This window comes from Vulpes vulpes, chromosome 1 (assembly GCF_048418805.1).
Source record: "Vulpes vulpes isolate BD-2025 chromosome 1, VulVul3, whole genome shotgun sequence".
NCBI lineage: Eukaryota > Metazoa > Chordata > Mammalia > Carnivora > Canidae > Vulpes > Vulpes vulpes.
The window spans coordinates 90,599,185-90,610,389 of NC_132780.1; positions in this window are offsets into that span (position 1 = coordinate 90,599,185).

The window sequence follows — 11,205 nt, forward strand, 5'->3', positions numbered from 1 at the left end:
TTCTTCCAGTCCTAAGAAATATAGGTTCATTTCAGTAGATGCTTAATGAAGATCACCTAGAAACATCCAGTATATTAATGTTGTTCTTATAGGAATTATATAATTGTAGCCACTCATTTACATCTCTATATTTATATGGATAGTTATAGCAAATCATATAAATCATATAGCAAATCACAGCTTAAGATTCTCTCTCTCTCTCTCTGCCTCTCCCCACCCCCACTCATTCTCCTTCTCTCTCTCTCTCTCTCTCTCTCAAAAGAAAAATAAAAGATACCACTTATAAAATACCAAATGCTATTAACTGGGGAGGATAGTGGAGTGCCTAATCAGTCTGCTAGGGCTGCCACAACATAATGTCACAAACTGAGTGCCTTGAACAGCAAAAATTTATTGTCTCACAATTCTGAAAGCTGGGAGTCCAAGATCAAGGTCTGGTTTCTGAAGAGACCTCTCCTCCTGGCCACCTTCTCTCTGTGTTCATACAAGGCCTTTCTTCTATGTGCAAACCAGGTGGGATGAGTGGGAGGTAGACAGAGAGAGAGACCTTCTGGTGTATCTTCCTCTCTTTATAAAAATATTAGTCCTATTGGATTAAGGTCCCACCCTTATAATTTCATTTAACTTTCATTACCTCTTTATAGACTCTGTCTCCAAATATAGTTACATTGGAAGTTAGAGCTTCAACATGAAATTTGGGGGGGCGCCAATTAAGGCCATAACAGGTACTTCTGCTTCGGGGTTTCTCATCAGGCTGCAGTCAAGGCGTTGACTAGGACTCCAGGCTCATTTGAAGGATTTGACACTCTGCTATGTGGTTGTTAGCAGGATTCAGTTGCTCATTGTTTTAACCAAAGGATATAGATAAAGTGAAGACGTGCGACTTATGGGCGTAGGCCTTAGGATGATTTGCAGTTTGTCTTTTTGTTCTCTTAGGATCTAGCAGCCATGTAAATAAGCTTGGGCTAGATTACAGAATAACGAGAGACCAGATGGAGAGACAGAGGTTGAGCCAGCCCAAAGCTGCTTTAGCCACCCCAGTCAAATCACCAGATGTGGGAATGAAGCCATCATGGGTATTCTGTTCCAACTGAGCTCCCAAATGAATACAGCCATATGAATGACCCCAGACTATAATAGGGAGCAGAACTGCCGGGTGCCCATAGAACCACGAAAAATAATGATTTCTATTTCAAGCTACCTAGAATTTGTTATCCAGCACAGACTGACAGAGCCATGTACGGTGAGTATCCAGAACAGTCACGTACAGCTGGTGATTGTGCGAATTGGTGTAAGTATTTCCAAGTACCTTGGAAAATGGCTTGGCATCATTTCCTAAAGTTGAACATGTGCATGCAATTGACTCAACAGAAAAACATGAACATGTGGGCCAAATATATCCACAGCCACATTCACAGTACATTGGATAGCTCTAAACTGGAAACAGTGCCATCATTCACCAGCAGTCGAATGGATAAATATATTGTCATATATCCATGTGTTAGACTGCTGTAGATCAATGAACAATCTGCCACTACACACAACAATATGTGTGAAACACACACATAAGACATTAAATAAGGAAGCTGGGAATAACGGACTACATTTTATATGGCTTAATTTATACAAAGTTCTCCACTACAGTGTTGGAAGTTAAGATGGTAGTTACCTTTGGAGAAGGAAAGAGAGGTTATGACTGAAAGGGACATGAGACATGATTCTGGGGTACAGGGCCTCATCTGGCAGTAAGGACCCAAGGGGGTTCACTTTACAATTCACTGAGTTCTACACTTATGATTTCCATATTTTTCTACATCTTCTATTTCAATCAAGAAGTTTTTAAAAAGACATCCTTTTGGGGTGCACCTGGATGGCTCAGTCATTTGAGCATCCAATTCTTGATCTTGGCTCAGGTCATGATCTCAGGGTTGTGAGATTGAGCCCTGTATGGGTTCTCTACTAGGCATGGAGTTTCCTTAAGATTCTCTCTGCGTCTGCTCCTCTCCCCTCACTTGTTCTCCCTCTCTCTTTCTCAAAAGAAAAAAAAATCATATCACTTATAAAACACCAAATGCTATTAAGTATGCAGAAAAAATAAAAGTACAAACTTTATGAAGAAAATTATAAAATTTGGAGATGCTTGGGTGGCTCAGTCAGTTAAGTACAACTCTTGATCTCAGCTCAGGTCTTGATCTCAAGGTCGTGAGTTCAAGCCCCAGTTGGGCGCCATGCTGGGTGTGGAGCCTACTTTAAAAAAAAAAAAAACACGTTGAAAAAGAAAATTATAGGGGAGGCTGGGTGGTTCAGTGGATGAGCATCTGCCTTCGGTTCAGGGTGTGATCCCAGGCTCCTGGGATTGAGTCCCTCTTTGGGATCCCCGCGGGGAGCCTGGTTCTCCCTCTGCCTATGTCTCTGCCTCTTTTTCTGTGTCTCTCATGAATAAATAAAATCTTTTTTAAAAAAAAGAAAATTATAAAAATTGTATTGAATAATGTTTTTAAAGAACCTAAATAAAAGGAGAGATATGTTTTACTCATGAATTAGAGAATTCAGAAGAATGAAGAAGATTAATTTCCTCAAGTAGATCCACTAATTCAAGGCAAACTCAATAAAAAAAAGAAAAATCCTAGGAGATATTGTGGTATGTGTGTATAACTTGAAAAGCTGATTCTAAGATATTTATGGAAGTTTAACAGTCCAAAAATAGTCTTGTCAGTCTGGAAGAACCAGAGAGGGAGATGTATTTGTAGATATAAAAACTCACTATAAAGCTGGGGCAATAACATGACATGGCATCAGTGTGGAGACAAATATTCAAGCCAGGGGAACAGATGAGAAAGTCTGAAATAGACTCCTGTATACATGGGTACTTGTTAGATGGTAAATCAAAGAAGAGATGGATTTTTTCCATTAATAGAAAACAGAGCATCTGTTTAAAAAAAAAAAAAGAAGAAGAAATTGGAGCCCTTTCCCACACTGTACACACACACACACACACATCAACTATCTGAAGGCTTTTCATATATAAAATCAATTACACATGGCTTGTGAATCCCCAGAAGACAAAATTAAGAACAATGTATGATGTCAGAGAGACGGATTTTGGATCAGTCTAAGTGGGAAAACAGTCACTTCAGCAGCTTTAGCTGTCTCAGGAGGTTATGTCCATTCCTGGAGATATGAAGACACAAATTGGATGACCACTTGTTGGTGAAATTCTAGCTGGGATTCCAGCATCATAAATGTCTAAGTTTCTAAGCAACCCTCTGTTGCTATCAATTCCAAGAAGAGAGAGAACAATGAGGCTCAGAGTAGCTGAAGAAACTTTCCAGGAGAGCCAGAAGACTTTGAGAATAAAGCGAACATTTGCAGATTCTCTCCTCTTACTACACTTGGGAAAGATGGAAGTGTGCTTTAAAAATGAATATATTAAAAAAAAAATGAATATATTGGAAAGGCATATACCAGATTAGGAACAATTTTATTTTAAGATTTTATTTATTTTAGAGAGAGAGAGAGCAGGAAGATGGACAGAGGGAGAGGGAGAGAAGATCTCACACAGATTCCCTACTAAGGGCAAAGCCTGACTTGGGGCTCAATCCCACAACCCTGAGATCATGACCTGAGCCAAAATCAAGAGTCAGATGTTTAACCAGCTGAGCCAGCTCACCACCTCGGAACAATTTTGGAAATATTACAGAGCGTAGCATGACAATGCTGAATTTGGATCCTTGCTCTGACTCTTCTTTTCCCCAAGTGAAGCTTTTCAAGTAATCTAACCTCTGAGCCTCAGTTTACTCATGTGTAAAGCAAAGCAACGCAATGCTGTGCCTTGGCAAACTACAGTATAATAATGTGTTGTTCAGATAAAAACCTCATGGCAGTGTGGGCAATTAAATACCTCCTTCTGAATCAACATTAAATCAAAACAAATCCTTAGTTTCCCTAAGATGCCCAGCTGTTGTTATATGAAATCCCTCCAAGAGCCAACATAAGGAGTTTTGATTTAGCAAGTTCTTAAAATTGTTATTATCCTCTGTGTTAGGGGATTACTGAGTTACATAATGAGCAGAACATTACAGAAAGAATAGTCACTATCTCTGCTGGTGAGCTTAAATATGTGAGGACAGTACATCATAGAGATATAAATATACAGATAGAGATACAAATACAGAGATAGAGATAGGGATATAAATTCCCATAGGATTATTTACATTCTTCTAAGATGTCAATTTTGCTGGTAAGTTATTCAACCCAGGAAGAAATGGCATGTTGGCAATAACTACTTCTTTAAATTGAATGATTTCTTTTCATATTCCAGCATTTTATATCTCTCCAAATAGTGACACCTTAAGATATTACTAGGCATTTCTCAGAAAAACAAGATCCATGGTTAAATATGCTTGGGAAATGACTGATTGAACACAATTAAACAAGTTTCTTTTTTATAAGATGTTTTGGAAACCTTATGTTGATAGGTGCTGTCAATCTCCAAGAAATGATAGGCAGCATTTCCCTTCTTCATCCTTATAGGAGGCTACATAATGTAAGTACTGGCTATGTGACATGCTTATCATGATGGTAAACTGATGCTGTGTAACAAAGAGTCCCAAAACTTAGTGGCTTAAAATAACAAACATTTATTATTTCACAGTTTCTATGTCAGAAATCAAGGCATGGCTTAACTGGGTCCTTTGGCTCACAGTCTCTGACAACCAAGTTTCAGTTGGTTATAGTTATCCAAATGCTGGGCCAGGGAAAGATTCCACTTCAAAGCTCATGTAAGTGGTTGTTGGCAAGATTCAGTTCCCACAGACTACTAGAACAGGGTCTGAGTTCCTTGCAGGCTGTTGGCTGGAGGGTTCCCTCCCATAAGCTTCATAGCCTATTAGCTTACAAAATGGCAGCTGGTTTCCACCCTGGTGAACAATCGAAAGGGCAAGACAGGACAGGCAAGATGGAAGTTGGAGTCTTTGTGTAATATAATCTCAGAAGCGAGACACAATCGCTTTTTGATTAGTCAGAACAGAGGTCAGCAAATGTGGTTGGTAGCCCATATTCAGCCTGCCAACCACTTTTCTGGTTTTATTGGGATACAGCTAATCACATTTATTTACATATTGTCTGTGGTTGCTTTTATACAATAACAGGAAAAACTGAGTAATTGGGAGAGACCATATGGCCCACAAAGCCAAAAATATTTACTACCTGTTCCCTTACAGAAAAAGTTTGGCAACCCCTGCATTAGAAATAAGTCTAGCCCACACTCAAGGGGAGGGAATTCACAAGGGCATAGATATCAGGAAGTTGGGGTTTTGGGGAACCATTTTAGAATCTCCCTACTACATAATACTTGCACTGAGCCAGCACTTGGCAACTATTTGTTGGATGAGTAAATGAAAAATTGTTCACATGTACTAATTTTCCAAATTCAAGGGCTGAAAAGCAAGTTACGAGCTAAGAAAAAGCCAAATTCCTTCACTGATTATTAGGATTTGGCCCCTGTGTCACAAATGTGACAATTTTTTTTTTTTTAAGATTTTACTTTATTCACAAGAGACACACAGAGAGAGGCAGAGACATAGGTAGAGGGAGAAGCAGGCAGATGCTCAACCACTGAGTCACCTAGGCGCCCCACAACTGTGACAATTTATTAACTTGTGTAGATCGTATTAGTAATCTCCATCATGATGTTAAATGAAGTAGATGGTAAAATATGCTTAGAATTGAATTAATACGTACATCTGATAGATGATTCTTTCACAACGTCAGCAAATTGGAAGGGGAGTATTTTAGGGTGCTCATTTGGATTGCGAACTCTGGGGCAAGAATACTCCTTAGGAATTAGGTCTATAATATGGCCATCCCCAATGTCTTCAATTACCAAGAGGGGCTCAAAACCTGTGTACAAAACCAAATTCCCATCCGTTCTTCATCTTTTCTTTGTGCCCTACTTCCAAGAGTGAAATACTGTATCATAATGTTCTTCCTTGATCATTTAGGATTTCTATTGTTCTTACACAAAGAAGTGTGTCCTGCCTGGAAAATTAAAGGTCCAACTGCTGCCTTGTTTATGGCCCAAGTGTCCACTGAGTTGAGGCCCCAGTGTGGGTGATGCCAACTGAATACCTTTTTTTTTTTTTTTTAAGATTTTATTCATTTATCTGAGAGAGAAAGAACACACACAAGCAGAGGGAACAGCAGAGGGAGAGGGAGAAGCAGGCTCCCCGCTGAGCAGGGAACCTGATGCGGGACTCCATCCCAGGACCCCTAGAGCATGACCTAAGCCCAAGGCAGGTCTGAGTCACCCAGACTTAGTCAGACTTAACTGAGTCACCCAGGCCCCCCCCACCCCGATATCTCTTTCTTACATGACCCTGAAAAACAAGGGCTCTAAATGTTTCTGAAGTGGGTTGCAAGAAGGAAATGAAATAGGAAACTCCAATCTGTGGTTCTTCTCATTTAGAACTAGATCTAACAGGGACACCTGGGTGGCTCAGCGGTTTGGCGCATGCCTTTGGCCCCGGGGCATGAGCCTAGGGACACGGGATCGATCCCGTGTCTCTGCCTCTCTCTCTGTCTCTCGTGAATAAATAAATAAAGTATTTTAAAAAAAGAACTAGATCTAACATACATACTGTTACAAAATCAAAGTGGGAAGGGAACCATGTAATAAATGCCATACTTATCTTAATTTTTGTTTAAGAGGCTACTCTGACAGGCACTGTGCTAGTAAATCTCTTCCCTATACACGAGCCCCTTCACTTCTCACATTTACCCTGGCAGTTAGACTACAGAGGAGAAAAGCAGGGTAAAGAAAATTATCTGAGGTCATACAGGGAATAATTGGGCATCACATTTAAAAATTATACTGGATTTTCCCTAAAGTGTGAGTATAACTTAAATTGGATATTTTACTTCTCTGAGTTAATTTGGAAATAGAACTTCTTTTTCCTGGCTGACTATACTTTACAACTTGCTATTGATGAGGAAATCAGCAAATGACACTAGCACTTCTTTGCTTAGCAAAAAAAGGGGAACGAGATGGGGAGGAGCCTGTTGTGTGACATTCAAAGCCAGATTAAGGTCTGAAAGGCTGGGCAATTGCCACTCCACATAGAGAGCTAAACTGTCACTGGGATAAAGCAGAATCGTGTTGCCATTAACAGTTTCCCCAGGTGATTTCTTACACAGTTGGAGACATGTAAATTCAACCAGTCCTGCCCCACTCTAGTAGACAAAATGACTTGAAGGAAAATTAGGAACAAACCATTGTTTTTACCCTGCCACAGAGGTACCTACATTTGAGTTTTTTTATGATCCACCCATGCAAATTGTACCATGACTCATCTATTATCTAAAATTTAATCCCTTAAGCATGTTCTAGATTTTCAATATTTCAGAGGCTATGCAAAGTCATCTGAATTTTTAAAATATGTACCTGACAGGAGATCCTTGAGAAACTTTTAGATTCTATGCATTAAAAAAAAAAAAAAAATCTAGGGGATCCCTGGGTGGCTCAGCAGTTGAGTGTCTGCCTTTGGCTCAGGGCGTGATCCTGGAGTCCCGGGATTGAGACCCACATCGGGCTCCCTGCATGGAGCCTGCTTCTCCCTCTGCCTGTGTCTCTGCCTCTCTCTCTCTCTCTCTGTGTCTCTCATGAATAAATAAATAAAATCTTTTTTTTTTAATCTTTAAAAAAAAATCTATAAAAAGTCGTCTTCTTGCAGCATGAAAAAGGAATAAACTACTAGGAGTGAGGAAGAAACCCCAATTTAATCCCTCAAATATGCCTCTCAGGAGGTGTCTAGGGGCGCCTCTGGCTCAGTCCATTAAGTGACTGACTCTTGAATTAGCTGATGCCTGCGACCAGCTCCTGTCTGCTTGAGATTCCTCTTCAGGAGGAGGAATCTTCAGTCTCCTGCTTGAGACTCCCTCTTCCTGCCCATTTAACAACTCAAGCACATACCACTCTCTCTCTAAAATAAACAGATAAAATCTTAAAAAAAAAAAAAAGTTATCTGGTTCTAAAGATTGCAAAAAAGGACCAGAGTATAAGAAAAATGTGATTAGTGAAAAAGAGAAATAGAAAACTATTCCAGTTAAGTTAAAGTCTGTATTGATGGCATGTAAAAAACACGATTTACTTTGAACATAAACAGGTATATTATTTTTATTAAATGAACAAATAAGTAATGGATAATGAAATGATGGCTTAAAAAAAAAAGATTTTATTGATTTACTTGAAAGATAGAGCACGGAGGGAGAGGGAGAAGCAGAAACCCACTGAGCAGGGAGCCTGATGGGGCTCCATCCCAGGACCCGGAGGTCATGACTCCAGCCTAAGACAGACTCAAACTACTGAGCCACCCAGGCGCCCCAGGCATAGTTTCGAGGAAATCTGCACTCTTGATAGCACAGGAGGTGATAAGAAAGGCCGTGCTTGTGAGCCCAAAGTGGGCATAATTCAAATGCTGGTTTGGCTCACTGATAAAATTAAAACTATAAAATTAAAGCTGCAACAAGAAGCAACTGTACTACTGAAACTCATTCAGGAAAAATAACCAGTTATGGCTATTCTGAAACTTTCAAGTCCCTGATCCCTATTTTCTTCTCCTGAAATAAATTTTAGAGCATGACTTTTGAGATTCCCAAAGCGCGCCAATGTCAAGATCGGCCCGAAAACAGCGGCCTGGGTCGTGCCAGACTTTGACACAGATGATGTCTGGATATTCTGTAATAAGCGCGAAAGCGGAAACCCCATGCCGTTCATTATTTGTTCGCGTATTAACCCCCAGGGCGCCACAGCGCTGGAGGCCGCACGGGCCGCAGGCTCGGACCCCCCGGGCCGCCCCGCCCCCCCCCCCCCCCCCCCCCCCCGCGGCCCGGCCTCCGAGGTCGCAGGGGCCGAGAGCCGCCGAGAGGGAGGGAGCTGGCGCGAGCCGGTGCCGGTCGGGCGCGAATCCGTGTCAGACTGCACGTCTGCGGCGGCCGAACGCTCCGAGGAGGGTAAGGGGTTCCCTGCACCGCCCACTCAAGCCTACGCAAAGATTGCCTCGGTTTCCCCCCGGAGCCGCCGCAGTGTTCTCGGGGAAGGGCGGGGCTGCTGAGGCCTCAAGGTCGCGGGGGGCTGGGGGGCGCTGGCCGTGCCTCCGCGGCCATGGGGGAGCTAAAGCGGCGCGGCCGCAGCGCCCCGGGGGTCCCCGCGGCCCAGGGCTCCCCCTCGCGGAGGGGCCGCCGCCTCTTCGGCCCGCCGAGCGCCGAGCAGCCGCAGGAGCGCGAGGCCGCAGCGGGGCGCCGTCGCCATGGGGACCCGCACGCCGCGCCCCGCCGGCACCTGCGCGGGGGTGGGGGGGGCGGGGATGGCGGCCCGCGCCGCAGGGCGCAGAGGCGGGGCTCCGGGCGCCGTCGCCATGGAGACCCGCACGCCGCGCCCCGCCGGCACCTGCGCGGGGGGGAGGGGGCGGGGACGGCAGCCCGCGCCGCGGGGCGCAGAGGCGGGGCTCCGGGCAGGCGGCGGTGCCCCCTCCGTGGCGGCCCCGCGGAGCCTCGGTGGGACCGCCGAAGGCTGGGAGCGGAGGGCCAGAGGCCGGGCTGCGGCACCCCAACCCGGAGGCGGCGTGAAGAGCGAGCTGAAGGCCGGCGCCCCCCGTGGTGGGAAGGTGGGGTTCCCTAGCGTCAGCAACTCCTCTGGCTATTTTAATAATCGTCAATTTTAGCGCTATACAAAAGGTACCAACACCGGAGTAAACGACTTTAAGGGATCTGAAGGTAACCAAAGTAGGATAAGTGGTTTGTTCTGGTAGTGTTTTTAAAAAATCGTCGGTGATTAAAATTTGTCTACAAGGACTATACAGCACCTATATAATCAATACATTTTATTCTACTACAGTTTTAGACTAATCCAGGCACCTCATTTTTTTTTTCTGCTGCCTTTAATATGTTTAAATTGTGTGAAAGGGTGCAAATTAGATAAGCTAAAATTTTATTACCTGAGGCCCACATGGGTCCCCTTCACACAAAGGACAAATGAACCGAGTGAACAAACAAGGTCAATCTGATACTCTGTCACTAATCCACAGGAAACAGCTTTTGCTTTACTGTCTCAGGACCCATCCAAGAAAAACATGTCACATGGCAAAATTTCCTTTTGCTCTGTCAGACCCTAGAATGCTATTTCCCCACCCTGGAATCCCTTGTTCTCTCCACCCAATTGAAAAGTTTACAAGATTGTATTTAATGTTCTGCTAACTTTCTCATTTTTAAAAGGGGTTATCAAAAAGACTGATTAGATAAATTGATCAAAATTCTTTGAACTCAGAATGCCAAAAATTGCTCAAATTACTAAAATTTGTATCATTCAATGGGTTTCCCTCTCCCACCCCAAATTAGGTGATTTCTCTGTCTTGGAAATGAGGAAGCAGCATGGGCCTCTTCCAAAATGTGAAGGCAACTGAGCTATGAGTGAATAAACAAAATGTGGCATACCACACAATGAGATAAGTACTGATCCATGCTACAACATAGATGAACCCTGAAACCTTGAAAATATTGTAAGTAAAATAAGTGAGTCATAAAAAATCATGTAGGATTCCATTTATACAAAATGTTGAGACTGGGCAAATCCATAGACAGGAAATAGATTACTGGTTGCCAGTGGCTGGGAGGTTTGGGAAATGGGGAATGATTGCCAATGGGTTTTTTTTTTTTTGGAAAGATGGAAGTGATGAAAATGTTCTACAATTAGGTTATGGTGATGGGTGCACAACTCTGAATCCACTAAAAACCACTGAGCTGTACACTTTAAAAGGTATATTTTAGGGGGATCCCTGGGTGGCTCAGCGGTTTAGCTCTGCCTTCGGCCCAGGGCATGATCCTGGAGTTTCCGGATCGAGTCCCACATCAGGCTCCCTGTGTGGAGCTTGCTTCTCCTTCTGCCTGTGTTTGTGCCTCTCTCTCTCTGTCTGTCTGTCTGTCTCTCGTGAATAAATAAATAAAAAATCTTAAAAAAAAATAGGTATATTTTATGGTGTTTATTTCAAAAAAGCTGTTGTAAAATGGGTAATTATTAACTTTTGCTGTACATTACTGGTGTTAGCTGTTGTGATATGCATCTTATACATGCTTTTTTACTTTCTCCTAATAACTACTACAAGTTGGTTATTAATCTCATTTTCTAGAGGAAAAATAAAAAAACCCAAAGAA